The sequence below is a fragment of the Paramisgurnus dabryanus genome, chromosome 1 (assembly GCF_030506205.2).
Source record: "Paramisgurnus dabryanus chromosome 1, PD_genome_1.1, whole genome shotgun sequence".
NCBI lineage: Eukaryota > Metazoa > Chordata > Actinopteri > Cypriniformes > Cobitidae > Paramisgurnus > Paramisgurnus dabryanus.
The window spans coordinates 11678319-11701300 of NC_133337.1; the positions used below are offsets into that span (position 1 = coordinate 11678319).

The 22982-nt window shown below is 38.1% G+C and overlaps 1 long non-coding RNA gene across 1 annotated transcript; it reads left to right on the top strand.

Annotated features, from left to right (window-relative positions):
- The first annotated feature begins 899 nt into the window (after nucleotides 1-899).
- On the top strand, nucleotides 900-2744 carry LOC135747221 (uncharacterized). The gene is made up of 4 exons (XR_010531804.1): nucleotides 900-969; nucleotides 1092-1186; nucleotides 1253-1352; nucleotides 2135-2744. It is a non-coding gene; the product is annotated as an uncharacterized lncRNA (long non-coding RNA).
- Nucleotides 2745-22982: the final 20238 nt, after the last annotated feature.

Genomic DNA, 22982 nt, shown 5'->3' on the forward strand with positions numbered 1-22982 from the left:
TTCAGACAGAAATTTTAAAAAGCTCACTAATGATTGCAGGGTAGCATACAGTAAGTGAGAGATTTTCTTGCGCAGGAACTGCATTCACGCACGGACATTCAAAGCAAAGCGATTAAGCATAATTTTAAAGGGAGTATCAACTTTTTATAAAATGCGGTCTTTATTTTTTTCCGGTATCTCGGGGTCCTTTCCAGCCCGAGGCCCTGGGCTTAAGCCCAGGTAAGCCCATGCATTAATGCGGCCCTGCCCACGGGATTGGCGCCTATGTGTGTTTATTGTAGCACTTCAATCCATGAAACAAAAAGTGAGAAACCTTATTGGGGTTATAATGTTTTCAGCAGCACTAAAAACATGTTCTGATGGTGTACGGGTAGCGCAGATTGATACTTTTTCGCAACCTTGAGTGACCAAGAAAGAATATTTTGCCTCTGTTCTGCTCCCAAGCCACCGTGTCATCACTGATATCAGTTGCAAATAGCGCTTTAACTCTGAATCTGCTGGCTGTTTGCGTTCACACAAACTTGAAGATATCTCGCTGGGGGAGATTGTACTTTATATTTTTTCATAGTTTGTGACGTGCACGCAACCGCAGGCCGCACTTTACCACCACGGCCCTAATCTTTATGTATTATGGCTCTAATCATCACTTTTAAAATGATGGCTATGCCCATGAGTTATAAAATTAAAGTTACCACCAACCATTGTAATCCACCACCAAGCTACCATGTTTTAATGGAACCTTACAATATATTTTTTACTTGTTTTGGATTGTATTCCGATCAAATTCTAGTAATCCTAATAATTAAGATGCAGTGTTTTGTACAGTATTTCACAATTTATGTTTTCTTTTTAAAGGGGGCTATGACTTGTTTTTAATTTTTTTATGTGTTTTATATTGTAGGCAGATCACCGTGCAACTTGGTGAAGTCATGTGTCTTTCCAGATGCCCAAATCTGTACCCCTCAAAAAGTAAGGAAATAATAGTGTCCCATGACAAAAAATTGAAACATTCTTAATTTTTTTTAATAGTTGTGCTTGGGCCACACTTTTTTTTATGTTTTTGTACAAATGAAATATGGTTTTTTTTTCAGAACTTTATTAAATGCCATGATAGACAAGATGAGCCTTAAGAGGAGATTTGGGAAGATGCTGTTTCATAAGTCTTTGCTTTGCCAGATTATCTGTGGTAAGTTTGTAAAATCTATATTAAAAATAGGACAAGAATATCTCCTAATCAAAATTTTTTGATCAGGTTGGGGTGTCTGCCAACGTGATGCCTTGCTGGTCTGGTTTGAGTTTGAAGTCTCTCACAGACCGTCCAGAAGGTCTGGAGTCCATCTTAGCTTTCATTGGTAAGTGACTGCACAAGGCTGTTTGACCCACACGTAAGGTAAACAGTCAATGTTTGCTTTGTTTAGCATCTCAATTTGGGGGGGGGGATATAAAGTCAATATCACCCAAGTATTCAGACCCTTTACTCTGTATTTAGTTAACGCACCTTTTGAAGCAGCAGTTACAGCCTCAGGTCTTTTTGGGAAGGATGCAGCAAACCTTGCAACACCTGGATTTGTTTTTAAACAAACAGTCAGAAGCACCATTCACTTTCATTGTATTCTTTTATCCTGCTATGGAAGTCAGTGGTGCTTCTGGTCAGTTTGGTTACAGACATTCCTCAAAATATCTTTGTGTTCATCAGAACCCTTTAAGGTGTAGAAACATCAAGACCAATAGGAGACACCTGAGCTAAATTCCAGGTATTGTTTGAAAGGGTCTGAATATGTAGAATGTAAAAAAAATATACATTTGCAAACGTTTCAAAAAACGTTTGCAAATGTAAAAAATTTTATGAGGAAAAATTTAAACAATTGCAGTATCATGAAAGAACATAACAAAATTGAAAAGTGAAGAGGGTCTTAATACTTTCTGAATGCACTGTAGATGATCTTAATTTAAGCTCATTGTCACATTTGTAAACACAACAGCTTTCTTCCTTCATCAGCTATGCTATGTTTCTAGTCAGACCATTAAAGAACACACATCTTGCCTTCATGTGCAATAACTTTTTTTATACATGGCCTAAAAAACATAGCATTTTTGACAATGAAATAACATGCGGTTTGTTTTTCCTCTTTAGATGCTGTCATCATATTTTAAGTGCATGAGCCAGAATGGATGGGTGGTGGTGGCCATAAGAAGACTGTCAACTAAACTAGGGTGACCATACGTGCCATTCTTCCCGGACCCGTCCTGTCCAGTCTTTTGGAACTCGTATTTGTCGACCGCATACGTCACAGAGGATTATTATTATTATTACAGAAAAGCAACCGTTACATTTAAAGGTAAGAATGAAACTACGATTGTATATCTTATGTTTTTAACTGAATGGCGTATGCGGTCAACAAATACGACTTCCGGAAGACGCACCGAAATCCTGGACCGGATGCGTCCGGGAAGAATGGCACGTATGGTCATCCTAACTAAACCAACAACAAAATTCATATTTGCAGTTATAAATAAAATGACTTTTAAACCTGATTTTGTTTTCTTATTTTATGATTTCATTCTATATTTGGAATATTCCATTTTTGCACTACTAACTGGAAACTGTTTGAAAGAATGTGTTTTTATTAAAAGACAAATTTCAAAGGTGAATCATGCCGGCTGGGATATCAAAATAGCATTAAAATGACAGCAACATCATAACATCCTGATGTCAAATAGATGTAGAATTGACATCAAAATGACATCAGCAGGGGTCAAAATCTTGACATCAAATTGACATCAACACTTTGACGTCAAAATGACTTTCATTTTTGACCTATTCTGTGACGTTATTTTGACGTCGATGTTTGATGTCAAATTGATGTTAAATTGACATCAAATGCCCGCTGGGTACCCAATTCACATTTGAAAAAGCGACGCAACAGTCGCACTGACGCGTGCACGCCTCAATTCATGTCCGCGTCTGCGCACGGACATGAATGGGTGCGCGGACGCGGACATGAATTGAGGCGTGCACGTGACTGTTTTGCCGTGCGCAGCCGCATAAGTACACGCGATTGAGTTGGTTTATGAAAACATGGCGAGACTAAAGTAAGTTTCTAAATAATAATGAAAATCTCATTGACGCATGTGATGGACATCAGAAATGTTTTGTGCAAAGCAGGAAAAGGGAAGGAAAAATGAGAGATGATGAATTTAAGGGAGTAAAGACACATAACATCTTACCCTGTCAGGGCTTAAACATTAGAGGGAAAATTTCAGGAAAACCTATGTTCAGGAAATTAATATTTAGTTCACTAGCTCTAGGTCATTACATAATCAGTTAGCAGTAACTAAGATAGATTTTTTAGTAGTCATAAAATGAAAATATTCTTAAAAGTAAAAAAAGAAGTTATTAATCTTTGTTATGTAAAATGCAAATGTGCATAACATTTTTTTCTCTCCAGCCATTATTTCCAAACATTTTATGCCTTTAAACATGTTAATTATGTTGTATATATGTATATATGAAGATGATACTTAAATATTTTTAAATAAATGTTTGTCTTTCCCAGTACTTGTTGCAATGTTGGAAAAGTGGGTTAAGCAAAGGAAATTGTATCTTGCACACCGCAGGCTTTCAAGAAAAAGTAAAAAAAAAAAAATGGGGGGCCTGTGCCCCAGTAGAGCTTTATGTCTAGCAACGCCCCTGGTTCCAGCGGTATTTTAGGCTGGACAGCGACCAGTTTGACAACCTGCTGTCAAAGGTGGGGCCGCGAATTGCGAGGCAGGACACCAACTATCGGCGCGCTATTGATGTGGCTGAGCGCCTCGCAATTTGTCTACGGTGAGTAGTACTAATACCACACTGTAAAATACGCTGATACAAGTAAACGTTATGCACTGAAAATGTTAAATATAATCAAATACAAACATTATTTCATAATGTTACTAATCAGGAAACTGACTGAAAGGATTAAACATGAGCATTAACTTTTATCTATACTATATATTATAGTTTTATCAATAATGTTATATTTAATTATATTTAACTTTATCAGTGCAGGACTATATATGAGAGAGTGAGAGTTTACCACAGATGTATTTTGGTGAATTTTTAGTATTTATAAGTTGTTGTTTTTTGCAGATTCTTGGCCACTGGAGACTCCTTCTGCACCATAGCTTTCAGCTATCGTGTGGGAGTGAGCACTGTGGCAGGGATTGTTGGGGAGGTCACCAGAGCAATATGGGAAACCTTGGTGCAGGAGGTCATGCCAGTCCCCACCACTGAGGACTGGCGAAGCATTGCCAATGACTTCCTTCATCGGTGGAACTTTCCCAACTGCCTTGGGTCTATCGATGGCAAACATGTTGTCATTAAGTCCCCTGACAACTCCGGGTCCCTCTATTTTAATTACAAGGGGACTTACTCCATTGTGCTCCTGGCAGTGGTAGATGCCCAGTACTGCTTCCGGGTGGTGGATGTGGGCAGCTACGGGAGGACGAGCGATGGCGGTGTGCTGGCTAACTCCACCTTTGGCCAGGCACTCCGAAATGGGACCCTTGGTCTGCCACAGGATGCTGTGCTGCCTGGTGCAGAGCATTTGGGACCACAGCCACACGTGTTTGTAGCTGATGAGGCATTTCCTCTCCGCCGAGACCTCATGCGGCCTTTTCCAGGACACAATCTCTCCAGCAGGCAGAGAGTCTTCAACTACAGGCTTTCACGGGCAAGGCTGATTGTTGAGAATACCTTCGGTATTCTCACAGCTCAATGGCGCATGTACAGAAGAGTTATTGAGATCAGCCCTGCCAACGTGGATGCCTGTGTGAAGGCTACCTGTGTCCTTCACAACTTTATAAGGAGGTCCAGGAAAACCACCAGGACGCCCATACCATCGGCTGGAGATGAAGAAGCTGTTGGTCTACAGGAGATCACCCGAGCGGGCAGCAACAACGCCACACGAGAGGCCATCCGTGTCCGGGAGACATTAACAACATATTTTTCCACAGAGGGAGCTGTCCCCTGGCAACCTGTGGCATAAGCCATAGCATTAAACGGCTCTTTTCAGAGCCACCCAATTACTCAAAAAAAGGGTGTTTCCATAAATATAATAGAATATATATATATTTATTTAAAAATTTCATACAAAGATGGGTTAAAGTTTACTACAAGTGGTAACTAAATACTATTTTAATACATAGATGGTATGTTAAAAGCATATTTTAATTTATATAGTGTATCAAAATAGCACAGTTGAGGGCACTTAGTACTAAACCATAATTTTTAGTATATTAAGTACAAAATTAGTGTTTGGAAATAGAGCACTTTTAAGTACAAGTACAGAAGTATACTTCATTTCACCTGCACCTCCTATATGTGTTTAATGTGTGTGGTAGAATATAAAACACATAACCAGGCATTTTGACAATGTTTTATTGCCTATATATTGACATTTTATTTAAATTTCAAATAAACAAACTGTTATAAGAAATACGTTAGATATTACGAACAGTATTTAACATATTTAATAATTTGTGTTATTTGAACAGAATTATTGTGTGTGAGGGAGAAAGCACAAGGTGCAGACTGCGAGGGAACTAAGCTTACAAACACCCCTCACAGACTTGTCAGCTGCATACTCTCTCCCCAATGTTCAGTCTGGCATGCTTCCTGACATTTTGCTTCATACAATAGTCTGTGAATTTGAAACTTCAAGTCCTGCCTGGTCCTTATTGACAGCGACCTAAAGTCCTCCAGAAGACTTTAAAAAAAAAGACGGTCACTATCTTCCTGAGGAGCAGTAGATCGTTTAGTAATAGTCTGCAAAGCTGTTAGCATCCTCTCATCTAGCTCTCTGCTGCTGTGTGCTCTCTTTCTCCTGCTTGACTGCCCTGTCTGTCCCTCGCTGGACTGGGTCAGACTTGATGGTCCTGCCTGTCCTTCAAGGATGGACTGTCTCGGGTTGGTGCTCTGGATCTCACCCTGATGGTTCGGCTCACACTGCTGTGCTGCCTGACTGTGCCTGGCGATGGCATCTTCTCTATTCTCTGGGGTCAGAGCTTCCTTAACCCCCCCTACCATATTACTGTCAGTTATTCTATCTTCTAGGAAGGGGTTGAGGAAGCCCATGACCCCACTATAGCGCCATGGGCGGACACTGCTTGCCCCTGCTCCACTCTTCTTCCTCTCTGCCTCCTTTTTCCTCTCTTTTCTGTAGGTGTCTCTAAGAGACTTCCACCTTTTTCTGCACTCATCCACTAGTGAAAAGACAATAGAAAACACAAATTCAACACATAATCAACACATCATTATCACACACACACACACACGCAAACACACATTCTGGTTTCCATGTTTTGTGGGGACATTCCATAGACGTAATGCATTTTATACCATACAAACTGTATATTCTATTCCCCTTACCTACCCCATTCCCTAACCCCAACCTTCACAGAAACCTTTCTCCTACTTCACATTTTCAATAAACATCATTCTGTTTTATTTATAAGCTTGTTTCCTCATGGTGACATCAAAATGTCCCCACAAGGTCACAAAAATACGTGATAATTACACGAACACACACACACATAAGAACACACGAGACTAGGCAACTTTATAATACACTTAATTTGTCCTTGTAGGGAAAAGAATAGGCATTAACCAATATAACATATACTTCAAAATTATTAATATATAAAAAGTTTGTTATTTATGTTTATTTACATTATGTCAGGCATGAAATTAGCGCTTTTTTTAGACAATATAACGTTAATACACATCAGCATCTCACCAGGAACACCAACGATCTCAGACACCTTTGTCCAAGCATCATTTTTTTTAGTAACGTCCCTGTAATAAAAAAAGGGTCACATCATAAATTATTGGAAAGCCAGCCACAGCAATAATAAATTTCTCCTCCATTTTGCTTGATAAAAAAAGTTTACAGGACTGCTTTCTCTGGAATTCTATGAAGCGAAGGACTACATTCCGATTGGTTGCCACCGAACGTTTCCGCCTTTCGATTGGTTGCCGCTGAACCGCGTCATAGCTCATTACCATAAAGTTGAGCTGATTTCAACTCTCCTCGACGCTCAAACCGTCCAAAGCTCGCCGCGCCGCTGCTCGCCGGAGCTCGCCGCCGGCTCTCATTGAAAATGAATGACTTCCGGCCACTTTGACGCTCTCGCCGGTGGCGGTCTGAATGCACAGTTAGTGCTCCAATAACGGTGTGCTCGCCCTATCGAGGAGACAAATGAGATTGTGCCGCTCCAGGAGGGGGAGGGGCGTGAGGATCTGTGATCACTGAGCACAAAGTGGCTGCACTGTAGTGGCAACGAGTCCCTGCGGTTCGGTCCTTTGGTCCGTTTCAGCCAGAAAGGGACGTCAGGGAAGCACCCGCACAGTGAGCTTCCAGGATTTTCGTGAGCGGCCACAGTGTCAGTGGACCCAGACTAACGACACGCTCGGGGAAGTGATGGGCGACCTAAAACACACCTCGATGTACTCATTCAACTGGCTTCTCAGATATAAGTATGGTACACTTGAATATGTGCCTTTTTTCTTCAGTGTTGGTTTCCTTCATGGTGTCCATAAGGACCCGTAAATATACATAATAGGCATTGATTGGTGATGTAGTATGGAGTGCATTATCTATAAACATATTTGATAAGTGTTTCCTATAGGAAAGTGTGTAATGTTTAAATTAGCATTTAAATTAAACATTTGTAGTATCACTAACCTATAATGTGTTGACAAGCTAAGCTTGTTTTAAATGGTAAATGACTGTGCTTTATTTAGTTAGCCTACCCCTATTTATTTGGTCGTGTCATTTTTGCATAAACCTGACAGGCACATACAGACATGAGTGAAACCATTAGCTACCTTCTGCTCCTGTGGGGTTGACAACTGGTAGCTATCTCAACTGTTTGGTCAGGTAATAAATATAACAAACCTTGCCCTGTTTGGCAGTATTTTTATATGTTTAACCCTCTGGGGTCCGACCATTTTGGGACACTGTCAGAGGTTCTGACATGCTCTTACATTTGGTCTTTTTTCCGTTGCTTTAAAACATAATAATGGCAAGTGTCTCATACCACTGTGTTCAGCACAAACTGGGCTAAAATATTATATGAGCTACATGTAAGTACATGTTTGTATTTTTGAGAGAAAAAGGTTTATGCGTGGTTTTTAAAAAAGCAAAAATTTTAAGTCACTTATATAAGTCCACAAAACCAATACTAAACATATTTAACAAGACTTTCCTAAACAGAATCTAGTAGTCTAGAGTTTTTTTCTTTAAAATGATGTGAAAATCATCCTGCCTACTCATTCACATAAACCAATATATTGATTTAGAAAGTGTAAGACACTTTTTGTTTAGAGGGGCCGTATGCGAGAAGGATTGATTGACAGCTAGCAAACAAAGGCTTGCATAATGAGCTGCATAATGAGGCAGGAGGGAACTACAGTAAAGAATGTGAGGACAAATGTATACATGTTTGTTTGAGGTTTATTTAGATGTTAACAATATTATCAAAATAGAAATGAAGGTCAGTAGGACATTTTCAGTTTATTTGGAAACGAACCCTATTCAAAAACTTAACTTGTATAAGAAACTGATAAACAACAGAGCTGTAAACTTCATGTGGCTCATGTTACCATATAACTTTATGTCCAAAAAGTGTGAATATGTTTTTCCATTTCATAGTTTTGTACTGATGAGAGGGATGCAGACCTGTAAGAGAGTTATGAACAGCTGTTAGCATAAATTGTCCACAGAAATACCCTTACATACATAACTGATAGGTAAATGATGCACTAGATTCAGATAAACTATCATGTACATAAACTAAATTAATATCTTAGATAAACATCTGCAATGATTAGTTCAACATGATCTCACGAAGTTCCGTGGGATAGTCACGGAATTTTTTGCTCATTTTTCCGTGGCATTCTCACGGATTGGTTACTCAACTGTTTTTTCCTATTTTCAAACCATTGTCGCTTCGGTTTAGGGTTAGATTTGGTGTTTGCGTTAGTATTTCACTTTAAGTATTGGTTTATACTATTTTTTTTGATGTATTCTTTTATATTTTCTAAACTTTAATCAATTGTCACCTTAGAGTTGGGTTTGGGTAGGGATGTCATTTTATGTAAATCTAACCCTAAACCGAAGCGACAATGGTAAGAAAATAGGACAAAACAGTTGAGTAACCAATCCGTGAGAATGCCACGGAAAAGAAAGTCCGTGGCAGGGCCACGGAAATATGAGGAGATCCGTGAGAATGCCACGGAAAAATGAGCAAAAAATTCTGTGACTATGCCACGGAAATTTGTGAGATCAGGTAAAAAGCTGTTTTTAGATGACTGTTTTCAGATGGCCATCCCCTTATCGTGTAGCTTCTGTTTTAAACGCGTTTCTGTAAGTGAGTATGAACTTTAAAAACACATTGCATATGGCGTCCATGTGCGCGAGCTCGCGTCTCCGTGTAAACAACGCAGAGCCCATAATAAAACGGTGTCGCGTGTAAAGCGCAATGTATGGAATGCGTTGCATGTAAACAATATCATATTACAGCAGGTCCCCCAGTGCAGCATTACTCAAAGTTGCCATGAAGGATACGAAAGTGAATAACTGTGTCTAACACTGTACAGCATGTAACAATGAAATCCACCATTACGTGATCACACGTACTCGTTTGTAAACAATGCGAAAGTTTTTCAATCCGAAGCGTGCAGTCTGCTGAGGTTGCTTATGTAGGCTGAACTGCACAAGCCATAACATATTACATGATAGCAAATATAAATGAAGACAAATGACTTACAGTTTCTTCAGGAATATATCCTCCTCCATTGCGTCTTCCATTGTTCTTCTTCTTAGGTAACGTTAAAGATAAACGCTTCTCTTCCTCAATGTCCAGACATAAATGAAGATATTCCTCACGTGTGTGTATAAAGTTTATAATCCAAACATGTGGTAAAGTCTTTAAATCTGAAAAAACTTTACGCTTTGTTTATTATTGTTGGAACTGCTCGTCTCTTCATTACCATGTCAACAGCCTGTGGGCGTGACCGCATTAGAGATAATGAGCTCAGACAGGAAAAACGGTACTCTCTTTACTTCAATGCAGATTATATAAACAGGAAATATTTGTTTTTGATTATAATTAGCTTGTTTAAAAGTAGACATTTCAGGCTTTCTTTGGATATGTGTATCATGTTTGTGTGACGAGTATTCGCGGAGTTTCAACAGATTTTTGTAACGTGATTTGAGAGACAGCTGGCGGAGACAGAAATGTCTGAATGCGCACCCTGTTTATTTTCTTTATTTGACAAAAACACAAAGATCTCTTGTTATTGTGAATGTACACTAATTAAAGAGGACTTTTTACAGTTTCAAATGATGTCAAACACGTAAGTGTTTGATTATTAATGATGGAGTATTTTATGTCGATTCTGCTATGATAAGGAGAAAACACGTCAAAACGCGTCCCTGCGTTTTTGGACCCCTGGGGGTTAATGACAATAGTGATATGTTCAGCTAATCACAAACGGTTACGAAATGACCAGTGCAATTTCTCCTAATTCGTTCAGCAAACGCCATGAGGTGGACTGTAAAATCATCAAGTGTGTTAAACTCTGTTTGTGTGCCTCTAAAAGTATTTTTTTCCAGACATTCCTTGTTCTGAGTCTGTGCTAAGAGACTGAAACAGAGTATATAAGTTCTGATTCTCTGGCTGCGTGCTAGAGATTGTGACAGGACTAACCAAAAACCTCAAAGCTTCTGAGTCTCCCCCTGAGAGATACAATAACAGATCACTTAAAACCAACCAAGTTTCTGAATCTTTCCTTGAGATTTTACAGCTCCTTGTTCTGAGTTTGACAACAGAGACTGGACCAGATCAACCACAAGTTCTGAGTTTCTGGTCAGTGCGTCCAGAGGCTAAGCGGATCACACCACGTTCTGAGCTTCACGTCCAGAAAGGCCATAACCAACATCTGCAACAAGGTGAAGATTAGAAGAGCAGAGAATGTAAATTTCACTTAACCAAACCTCTTTTATCTCTTTCCCCGCCATTGACGAGATATCTCGTCAATTAAGAGAAAACGCTTCCCTGCCAATGACGAGATTTTCCGTCTTTCCGCAATACCGCTATTATCCACCAGGTGGCCCTTCCGCAACTTTTTAAAACCGGAAGTATTGCTCTATGGCAAGCTGCTGCATATCCGTGTCTGTTTTAAAGATCGCTCTGAATGGGATCTCTATGAAAAGTCCATCACAAAAATGGAATTATCTCTGCTTTTTGCTCAAAATATGGTGTTTTTGCAAAAACCTACCCATATTCAAAAGCTGATTGCAAAAGAACCACTAAAGGTAGGATGAAACGGGTTTTTTTTTTTGAAAGCAGAGGGTCTGTTCTTTCATTTGGTATATTGTATGTTTATATATTAAAAGAAGAACATTTTCTGTAAGGCATTAAACTTTGGTGAAAATCATGAAAAACGCTGGCGCTGGCTGGCAACTTTTTTTAAAAACGCTGGCGGTGAAAGAGTTATGAAACCTTGGCATTGGTGTAGACCAGCGGTGGAAAGAGTAATAAAATATTCTACCCAGGTAAAAGTACAGTTACTTTAATGATATTTTACTTGAGTACAAGTAAAGTTACTGGTCTAAAAAATTTACTCTAGTAAAATAAAATAAGTAATTTGAACCTTTTTTGAAGTTAAAGTTATTTTTCTACAGCAGGGTGAGGTGGGGGATTTTAGTATAGCTCAAAATATAAATCTTAAACTAGTTGTTTTTAATTGTAGGAACACTTTTACAATTAAAGAGCAATAACAAAAAGTTTTATGAAGTTTTATTAATAAAAATATATGTATGAATATATACATACATACAAATTGAGAGATGCAGCTTTTAGACAGTAAATTGTGCAGCAGCATACAGAAATGGAGGCAGGAAAGGGTCTTCTGAATGAAAATTGTTTTATAAAACAATGTCTCATAGTTCTGTCGACAAGACAAAAGTTATCTGCATTTATTGTCAATGTGAATTAAGTTATCACCGCAGCTCATCTCGAGTTTAAATTATCACTTGATGGCGAAACATACAACTGATGCAGACAGCACCTCTCGCCAAAGGCAGACCACACTGGCTAGGTTGCAGTTGAGACCAATGGACAACTCAACAAACAACAAACTCACCACAGCAATAGCTAATTGGGTGGCTACAGCATGTAGGCCAGTTAATGTAGTGGAGGATGAGTGTCTACTTGAAGTTATTCACATCGCATTTAACTATTAAGTCATAAGTTGAAGAGGCACTGAGACAGACAAACACGGTGGCACTTACTGGAGATTACTGGACTTCCCTTAGTAACCATAGTTACCTGGGAGTCACGGCACATTATTTTGACCCACACTGGAAACTTCAGTCGCACGCTTTGACCGTTATGAAGACAGACAAACGACACTATCCTGACGTTTGTGCTGAGCACTTTATGCAAGAAGCCAGACAGTTGAACACTGAACAACAGAGGTGTAAAGAGAAGCTGAAAGCCATACTTAAGTATAAGTACAGATACCTTACTGTAAAAATTACTCCACTACAAGTTACAAGTCACCAATTTGATGCACTAGTCCTCAACACAAAAAGACATTGTAGGTCAGTGAAAACCAAGAAAGTTTATTTATGAGGTTTTACTTCCTAATATAGAAAAGAAATCAAACACCTCAAAATTTTGACATGGCAGAACAAACACAGATTAAACATTGTCATAGTCTTTTGACTAAAATTTAATTAAGTTTTAGTCAAATTTTTGTCATCTGAATAGACCAATTTTGTGTTTGCAAACAGAGATGACTTTTTTGTGCTCTTTTCAATCGTGTCTAACTCATTTCCATTGTTTTTCTGCAACCGCATTGCGCGCGCAGCTTGCAGTGACGTAACTGTGACGTCTACTCTAAATTGGTCTATTGATTTAGTTTTAGTCTAATTTTATTCAACTAAATGCCATGAGATTTTAGTCTAGAAATCTACATTAAATTTAATTTAAACCAATTTAATTTTAGTCTAGTGTCATTGTGTACTTGAATGTGCCATGCTGACAAATATATAGCCTAACTTTGTGATATAAATATGGTAACACTTTACAATTAGGTTTATTAGTTAACATTAGTTAGCTACATTAGTTAACATGAACTAATAATGAACTGCACTTATACAGCATTTATTAATCTTTGTTAATGTTAATTTCAACAATTACTAATACTTTATTAAAATCTTGTTAACATTAGATAATGGACTCTGAACTACATGAACAAACAATTAAAGCTTAAATTTTTATTAACTAACATTACCAAAGATGAATAAATACTGTAACAAATGTATTGCTCATGGTTTGTTCAAGTTAGTTAATACATTAACTAATGTTAACTAATGAACCTTATTGTAAAGTGTTACCAAATATTCTTATATAAGCCTATGCTAAAAAAATTACAATCTTAATATTTCAAAAATTCCAGTATTAGAGTCCAGTAGGTTATTACAGTTAATAAACAGTAACAGAAATTTGATAATGCATATTAAAAACGGGAAGTTGTTCATTTGAAAGATTTATTGAAAACACATGTAGTAGATGTAACACCACTATCTCACACTAAGTGCACTACATTTCTTCAATCATGCATCCCTCTTTACCATAAATACATTACAGCATACTTGATTAAATGTGAGGACAGTGAAATTGTACACTTATTATCAATCTTATTACTTAAGTTACTCACGCAATCAGTACAGGACATCGCTGGTTTATTTAGGTTTATATAGTAAGTTATATCAAGTTATGTAGCTGATAAACATCAGTATATAAAACATTTGTGCTTGTCTTTGAGTTGCGGGATGAGCCTCCTGCGATCGCGCTTCACTTTTGTTTTGATTGTAGCATCACAAGTTTAACAAAGGGTCCCTTGACAGAATCAAATGTGATATGCATCCATATGTCTGCTCTTTATCTCTTCTCTAAGACCAGATGCAAACTTTTCCCTACAGTTTATGACATACGCAGCACGCAGATGTCCCGCTACGGTGGCTCAACGCAAGCCATTCAGCGTTTGACATCAAAATACCACAAGACCAGACTTCTCAAAATGCATTAGATTCGCTCTCGCAGTACTTTGATTTCATACGATTGCCCTGCGTAGCGCCACATGAAGTCCCTCAGTTATGTGTGTGCGTCTAACCTCGCGACCACAGATTCTATCCATCACCCTCTGACACTTTCGTCTAGTTTTTATTCTTTGACGAATAATCAATGTAGCGAGTAACGGTAAGTGTTATTTCAAATGTAGTGGAGTAAAGAGTACATATACCCAATCAAAAATGTAATTGAGTAGAGGGTAAAAGTTGCTTATATTTTTGATACTCTTGATACACTACTTTTGATACAAAGTAGCCCAAAAAATACTTAAGTACAGTAACGAAGTACATTTACTTAAGTACTTTACACCTCTGCTGAACTCTAAATTAGCACACTGACGACGGATAGTGCACTCTACATGATTGCAGCGGCCAGGCAACTCCTGTTCGATCATATGCCTTGCACTACACACAGCCTTCACCAAGCTATCAGTTTCACTCCAGAACAGCCCATTTGACAGCACTTTGGCAAAATGCAGTGCGGCATTTTAAGCATAGCCCAGCAAAAGCAGCAAAGTACGCAGTACAATACTTAAAAAAACATCCTTAAGTAAAAGTAAAATTACAGATTTTAAAAACTACTAGTGTCCTGTGTATGGCATACTAAACAATTGTTGCATCATGTGAAAATCAATACATCAATTGGTGCCTGTGTCAAAATCACTACAACAGAAGGGACTACAATCTACTTAATATTTAAATTTAATATCCCTTCAAATCTATGAATGGATATATAAAAGAATAATGAAAATGTTTTTCATAATATACTTTTATTTAAATTAGTAAACAATGCTGCTTGTTGATAAATGACAGCTTTGAATTATCACAACAAGCTAAAGCAGCCACGTCATAGAAAAATAAGGGTGCGTTCACACGACAAAATTTTGGAAGTGACAACCGTATTTACTTACAGGTGTGAGTCTGGAAGTGTCCTGTTCACACAGCAAATTAAAGACACAAATAGAACACTGCCTGTATGAACGAGGAACCGACCTCAAACCCGTATGCTAGTTACACGCGGCGCCTGTAACCATAGTGACGGACGTAAATATTTAAAAAAGTATTATTTATGCAATGGGCAAAACTTTATTTATGTAATTAACAAAAACAGCTGGCTTGTGTAACGCTTACCATTGTGCAAGAAAAATAAACAAGGGTGGTTCCTTATTAAAGTTTTAATTTCCAAAATGAATAAACATAAAATCAGTGTCAGCAACTGCACGTTTTACCATAGCAGATATATCTAATACAAAAGTAGTCATAATGACTTGTGAAGCAAATCGATCCATTTTTGCAAGAAATTGAACTTTATTTAAAGCATTAACGCAGCCAAATAGGAGGTGCTCTGCAGGTGGCGCAGAGAGTATTGTTTACCAACCGCAGGCAAAACCAGGCTCTTAGCGCCATCTAGAGAGCGGGGGCGTAAAAGCGCACTTTATATGTTGCCAAGGTTCTGTATGGACGCTAATAATGTTGTAAATAACGTTCAATATCCTGCAAAAACCGGCCGATTTGCAAAAAATGTCACCAGGAGTCATGGGGATTACTTTTGTATTGGATTATGTGCTTTTTGAGCTCTCAAAGGGACAGATCTATTGCCTTGAATTATATGAATCACAGATGGGTTTTTAGCCAAATATCTTCTTTATTGCTTCACTGAAGATAAAAGGTGAGTAAATAAACAGCTAATTTTTATTCCTTTTATTATACACTTAACATACATTATATGAATAGTCCATGTTTAAGGTTTAAACTCTATATATCTCACTTACTGGGCTGCACGCGATTCTATGCGTTATTGTTGTATTCGTAAATCAAATGGAGACGGTGATTTCATTCAACACTTTACTTAACTTTTCTGCATCACTTTTTACACGCATAGCACACGCTCATCATCACACTTCTTCTCCTTCTACAACTACACATATTGCATTCATTAGACCACTCCTAGTGCCACCTACTGGTGGGAGCATATGCATAAATGTCAGTATCTGCAAACACAACAGTTATGTAATATGTTCTGTGGCGTCTATGAAGTTAATATAATATCACATTAAGCTTATAGAGCAACCTGCTGCGTAGTTTGCAGTCATATCATGCAGAGAGCGCACTGGATGACGTGACAGAGAACTGGTTTTCCAGTGCGATTCCGTTCACACGCCACAGCATTTCTGTAAATACGGTTGTGAAACCCGAAAATTTAGGGGTGTGAGGTTGGTTATAGAATGCGGTTGTCAAACCTGTAAATAACCGAACTGCGTGTGAACAGAACCGTCTTAAGGAGTCAAATACAGGGTTTGACAACCGTATTATGGTACCGTGTGAATGCAGCCTAAGTGAACACAGTCCTTACCAGTGCCCGAACCTGTGTGTACGATATACTGATTCATGACCTCTGTAGCCAGAGCTGATTGAGACACAGCCAGAGTCTTTATACACAGTTTCATTGGACAAATGCACGTTGTCGCGGTTAAGCATTCAGACGGATCTTAATTATGGCCTCTGTTTGTTTAATGGTCTGGTTAGTTGCTAAACTGAACTCTGGAACATGTTTGGGTTTTCTAAAGACAAAGAGAGACAGCGATCATGGATCACCGGGAGGTTTGGCAGCCGATCTGTAGATAATTATATAGTACACATTTTACACAGTAATGTTAGCTCAGTGTACTTTTTGATAAGCTTTAGCTATGATTTGAACTAATATCTTTGTTAAAACCTACAGCAACAAGGAACAATCATGGAAAAAAGTGGTATCCAAAACTTTGAATGTTTCTCAGACCCAGCTACAATACACTTATACCAAGATATAAGGTGGCTGAAGTCCTTCAAATTGTATGCAAATGGGAAAGGACTGTGCACTAAGATATATCTTCGTTAAAACCTACCGTACCTGCCATTTAAACAGTAGTTACTTCAGTATAAAGTATGAATAGGGAAGTATGAATGAATTCTGACAAACTACATCCGTCATATTAATTCATCATGTGACATTAAGTCTTCATAACAACAAATTAGTCTTTAACTGGAATGACAAGTGCAATTAAGACACAAGGGACAACTGTTTAATATTTGTATTTGCATATGAATAAAGCTGCATTACTGCCTTGGGAATTTTTTAATAAAACAACACCCCTCCATCTTTTTCGTTGGATAACCCTTTCCTGGGGGATCAAAGGATAGCAAAGCGTCCATCAAATGAACACTTCAAGATCTTGCCGAAAGTAGTAGGTCATCCAGGTTTTTTTGGTCTACTGTTTTTCAATGCTATGAATTCAGACCTACTACTCACCTCCCCTCTTGCTTTTTGCCTACTATATAGTATGGAAGTAGGTGGTTTTGGACACAGCCTCACTCACTCGCTATTTCCCATGATGCAGTGGGAGACAAACATAACTGGAATCAGCTGAAGCATACTGACCAGAGTATGTGAGCGGTGCGGAGTGGGAGCGGAGCGGAGCGAGGAGTGGCGTAATTTTGCCAGGAGCGAGGAGCGTTTTTTTTATGTCGGAGCGTTGTGATGTTCTCTCGCTCCGAAAACGCTCCACTATCGCTCAATTACGAGTCAGGACTCGTCAGACAGACTCCGGACCAAACCACTGTGAAACAAACGGAGCGGGACTTAAAATGTCTCTTAACATATTTTGCATTCGTTTGCATTTGTATTGTTGTCTTACTAGTACTTTCACAAACATTTATATACGCGACACTGGGAAACTACAACTCCCATGAGCACTCTGCAGCACCAAGCGCAACGCAAAGAGACCATTTGTTGAGACGCGCGCGCGATCAGCGGAGCGTTGCGGACCAAAGCACCACCTCCAGAGAGCGCGCGAGGGCTGATGGATTTGCGAATGCACAAGAGGACACAGTCTGAGCGCATACACACTTCGGGAAATATAGAACAATTGCATGGAAGTGATTGAAGAGATATAAATTGCGTGCACACTCTCAGGGCAAGAGCGGATAGAAATTCAGCGCAAGTGCTTGGCACCTGCGACTCGGCAAAAGCTCGTTTTTCTTAAAGTGAATACAGCATTGGAGATATAGCTTTAATAAAAAATGTGTTCAACCACCCAGAATTTGTTTTGTTTAGATTCAGAATAGTTCTAGTATTAATATAAAAGTTGGCTTAAAGTGAAGGCAGTAGACTATATATATATTTTTTCGTTTGGCTATTTGTCTAAATTAATATTTTAGTTTGTGATTTATTTCTTTTATTTAATGTAATGTTTTTCGTTTGATAATTTATTTTATATGAGGTTTTTCATTTAATCATTTATTTAATTTCAACACATTTTTTGTTTTGCTTTGTTTAAAAGTGAGCTAAATGATAGCTTAATTTGTGCTAATATTAGCTATTTCAGTATGTGATGTTCTTCAGTTAATAACTGCGTATAAAATAAAAAATATGTTCAACCAGCCAGCATTTGTTTTGTTCAGAATAGTTCTGTAATTAATAGCCTATAAAAGTTGGCATAAAGTGAAGGCAGTAGCTCTATATTTTTTCGTTTGGCTATTTGTTTAAATTAATATTTCAGTTTGTGATTTCTTTCTTTGATTTAATGTGATGTTTTTCGTTTGATTATTTATTTTATATGAGGTTTTTCATTTAATCATTTATTTAATTTCAACACATTTTTTGTTTTGCTTTGTTTAAAAGTGAGCTAAATGATAGCTTAATTTGTGCTAATATTAGCTATTTCAGTATGTGATGTTCTTCAGTTAATAACTGCGTATAAAATAAAAAATATGTTCAACCAGCCAGCATTTGTTTTGTTCAGAATAGTTCTGTAATTAATAGCCTATAAAAGTTGGCATAAAGTGAAGGCAGTAGCTCTATATTTTTTCGTTTGGCTATTTGTTTAAATTAATATTTCAGTTTGTGATTTCTTTCTTTGATTTAATGTGATATTTTTCGTTTGATTATTTATTTTATATGAGGTTTTTCATTTAATTATTTATTTAATTTCAACACATTTTTTGTTTGGCTTTGTTTAAAAGTGAGCTAAATAATAGCCTATTTTCGGCTAATATTATCTACTGTTTCAAATTCCAATAAAGTATATGATGTTCTTCTCTTAGTACTGCATATTCGTTGTTGTTTAAAAAAATTTTTTTTTTTGCGTAGAGCGAAAACGGAGCGATTCGTAAGTAAGGACGGCGCGGGGAGTGAGCGAGGAGCGGAAAATTGTATACCCAGAGCGGAGCTTGAGCGGAGTAATTATGAAATGCTTTGAGCGCGGAGCGCAAATTCTTTCCACTCCACTCCGCTCACATACTCTGATACTGACCAAAATCACTCACTAATTTTTGTGCACGTCTTCCGCATATAGTTGACTCAATTGTCATCCCCTATATAAGGAATAGTAAATAAGTGAACGAGGGTGCGCTTTCAGACACAGCATCAGTGTTTTTGCCATCACTGCGCCTGTGCACTTGCTCTTCTTCATTTTTTTTTTGGGGGGGGGCTGTACATTCAGTGTGAATATCCCCACGTACTCTGCTGTTTTGCAGTCAGTTATTAGTTTTTTATGTATTATATTATTTTTATATTATTACTTTCTACCCCACTCTAAGTCCAAAATGCCTACACTTTCCTCCAGTGCTGCATTCCCTCTAGCCCGATTCAGCACAGAGCACACTGAACCATGCGTATGAGAATACAGGAATGCATGTATGTTTCTGTTGAAGCAGGCACACAACCAGAAATTTCTTTGTTCGAGACTCTCATATGTTTATTTCAGACATGCAGTGTGAGCAGTCAAGTCACAGCTCAGTGATCTACCTATACAGTGTGAGCACTCAATTCAAAAGCTTTGACTTTACACATACAGTGTAAGTTGATGTTTATCCACGACATTGCTGAAATTGCACAGTGTATGCCCAGCTTATAGTGGTCTGACTGATTGGACCATTGGGGAGTTTGTTATTTTAGTGTCAGACATGCAAATAGGATGGGATGTTAGTGAAAGTGGCTAATTCTTCTTTAGTACCACGAGATGAACTCTGTATAGTTGAATATATATATACGTATATACTGTATGTATATGTATATATAAAAGTATAAGCTGAAGTGTGAAGTTAGGGTAAACTCCCATTCCACTTGAGGAATAGCAGGCAGCTGCAGGATTGCTTAAAGCTAAATGAAATGAAATCCTAATTTCTAATTCTAATCGAATGACTTTAGGACTTCAGTCTCCTAAAAGAAAGCTCAAGATGTGTTTCGTGCCAAGATTGATCACACTAAATACTGACTGACATTTGGTTCTCAATTTTTTTTAATTTTGTGTACATATTTTCTGTTTGTATCTTAAAAAGAGTTAAAAAAAAATAAATATGGATGGATATTAAAACTTTGCTAAAACAATAGATATGTGTGTGTGTGTGTGTGTGTGTGTGTGTGTGTGTGTGTGTGTGTACCTGGTAATTATCACGTTGTGGGGACCAATTGTCCCCACAAAGATAGGAATACCAGTGTTTTTGTGATCTTGTGGGGACATTTTGATGTCCCCATGAGGAAACAAGCTTATAAATCAAACAAGATGATGTTTATTGAAAATTTAAGGTACAAGAAAGGTTTTTGTGATGGTTGGGGTTAGGGAATGGGGCAGGTAAGGGGAATAGAATATACAGTTTGTATGGTATAAAATGCATTACGTCTATGGAATGTCCCCACAAAACATGGAAACCAGAATGTGTGTGTGTGTGTGTGTGTGTGTGTGTGTGTGTGTGTGTGTGTGTGTGTGTGTGTGTGTGTGTGTGTGTGTGTGTGTGTACCTGGTAATTATCACGTTGTGGGGAAGGAATACCAGTGTTTTTGTGACCTTGTGGGGACATTTTGATGTCCCCATGAGGAAACAAGCTTATAAATCAAACAAGATGATGTTTATTGAAAATCTAAGGTACAAGAAAGGTTTTTGTGATGGTTGGGATTAGGGAATGGGGCAGGTAAGGGGAATAGAATATACAGTTTGTACGGTATAAAATGCATTACGTCTATGGAATGTCCCCACAAAACATGGAAACCAGAGTGTGTGTGTGTGTGTGTGTGTGTGTGTGTGTGTGTATTTATATATATAGACACACACATTCTGGTATCCATGTTTTGTGGCGACATTACGTAGACATAATGCATTTTATACTGTACAAACTGTATATTCTATTCTCCTATCTATACACCTATCTTTGTGGTAACAATTGGTCCCCACAACGTGATAATTACCAGGTACACACACACACACACACACACACACACACACACACACACACACACACAGTGCTCCGCATAAATGAGTACACCCTCTTTAAAAAGTAACATTTAAGCAATATCTCAATGAACACAAAACAATTGTCCAAAATGTTGACAAGAATAAGTTTAATATAACATCTGTTTAACTTATAACATGAAAGTAAGGTAATAATGCAAATTAAAATACACATTTTTCAGTTTAACTCAAATTAAGGTTATGCAACACAACAACAGGTAGATTAGATCTAGTACTTTGTATGGCATCCATAATTGTTACTGACAGCACCATGTCTTATAGGCATGGAATGGACAGGTTGGCAACATTTTGCAACATCTATCTTTTTCCATTCTTCAAGAATGACCTCTTTTATAGATTGGATGCTGGATGGAGAGTGATGCTCAACTTTTCTCTTCAGAATTCCCCATAGGTGTTCGATTGGGTTTAGATCAGGATACAAACTATTTTGTGCCTGGCCTTTAGGAGAAGTTTGTTTCATGGACGGCACCCATGCATGGCATTTCTGTGCAGTGTACGCCATATTGTGTCATGGGCAATAGTCTTCCCAGTTTGGCTTTCTACTTCTTTAGATAACTGCAGTGAACTTGCATGCCAATTTTCTTTAACCCTTCTCATCAGAAGACACTCCTCTCGAGGTGTTAACTTCCATGGACGACCTGGACGTCTCTGTAAGAGAATGTTTTTTTTTTTTTTTTTAAATGTTTGTACCACTGCTACAGTATTCTTTCTGACTGAAAAGTAAAGCTTTGCTAAACTTCTTGTAGCCTTCACCTTTCTGGTGTAGAGAAATTATTTTCTTTCTCAGGTCTTGGGACATTTGTCTTCCATCTGGTGCCATTGCTGACAGCATGAAATGGGATGTAGCCTAACACCCTTTTATAGTCAACTGTCTGCTGGACACCTGTGTAATGAATAATTAGACTCACATGTGGTTGAATTCTTTTTCAATTAGACATTTGTAGTCTAACATTTTGCTTTGCTCTAGACCAGGGGTTCCCAAACTTTTTTTCCTGCGCACCCCCTTCTATGTCCCAACCGGGTTGGCGCACCCCCAATCCCCATTTAAAAAAAAAAATGTTTTCTCACCATAAATACTCATGTTTAATCATGCGCAAATAACCAAGGGCCGGTTGCACTAGCCAGATGTTAAGAAGTTGGGTGTAATAGTCCTACGTCGGGCTTAGCTACGTCCAACATTGTGAAAAATATTTACGCCTATTGCACCATCTGAAACTACGCTCAGCGTAGATGATGCGCGCCCCCGTGTATGTGTTTAACCACTGTGATATTTAGACGCCATTCGAGTTTACTATGGTAAAAAACGTACACTTTACTGCCGTCAGCTAATAGATGACATTTGAGAGGTTTCCTCATGTTTACCAGTGCGTCACGTGCAGACCCATCAAACACATTAACGAAAGCCTTTACTGTTCGCACAAAAGGTGTATAATAGTTTGCAGATTCATTATAACAGCTCAAGTTTCAAACAAAATTAAATGAAAGCTTTTAATAAGTTCTCTACAGTAAGTAT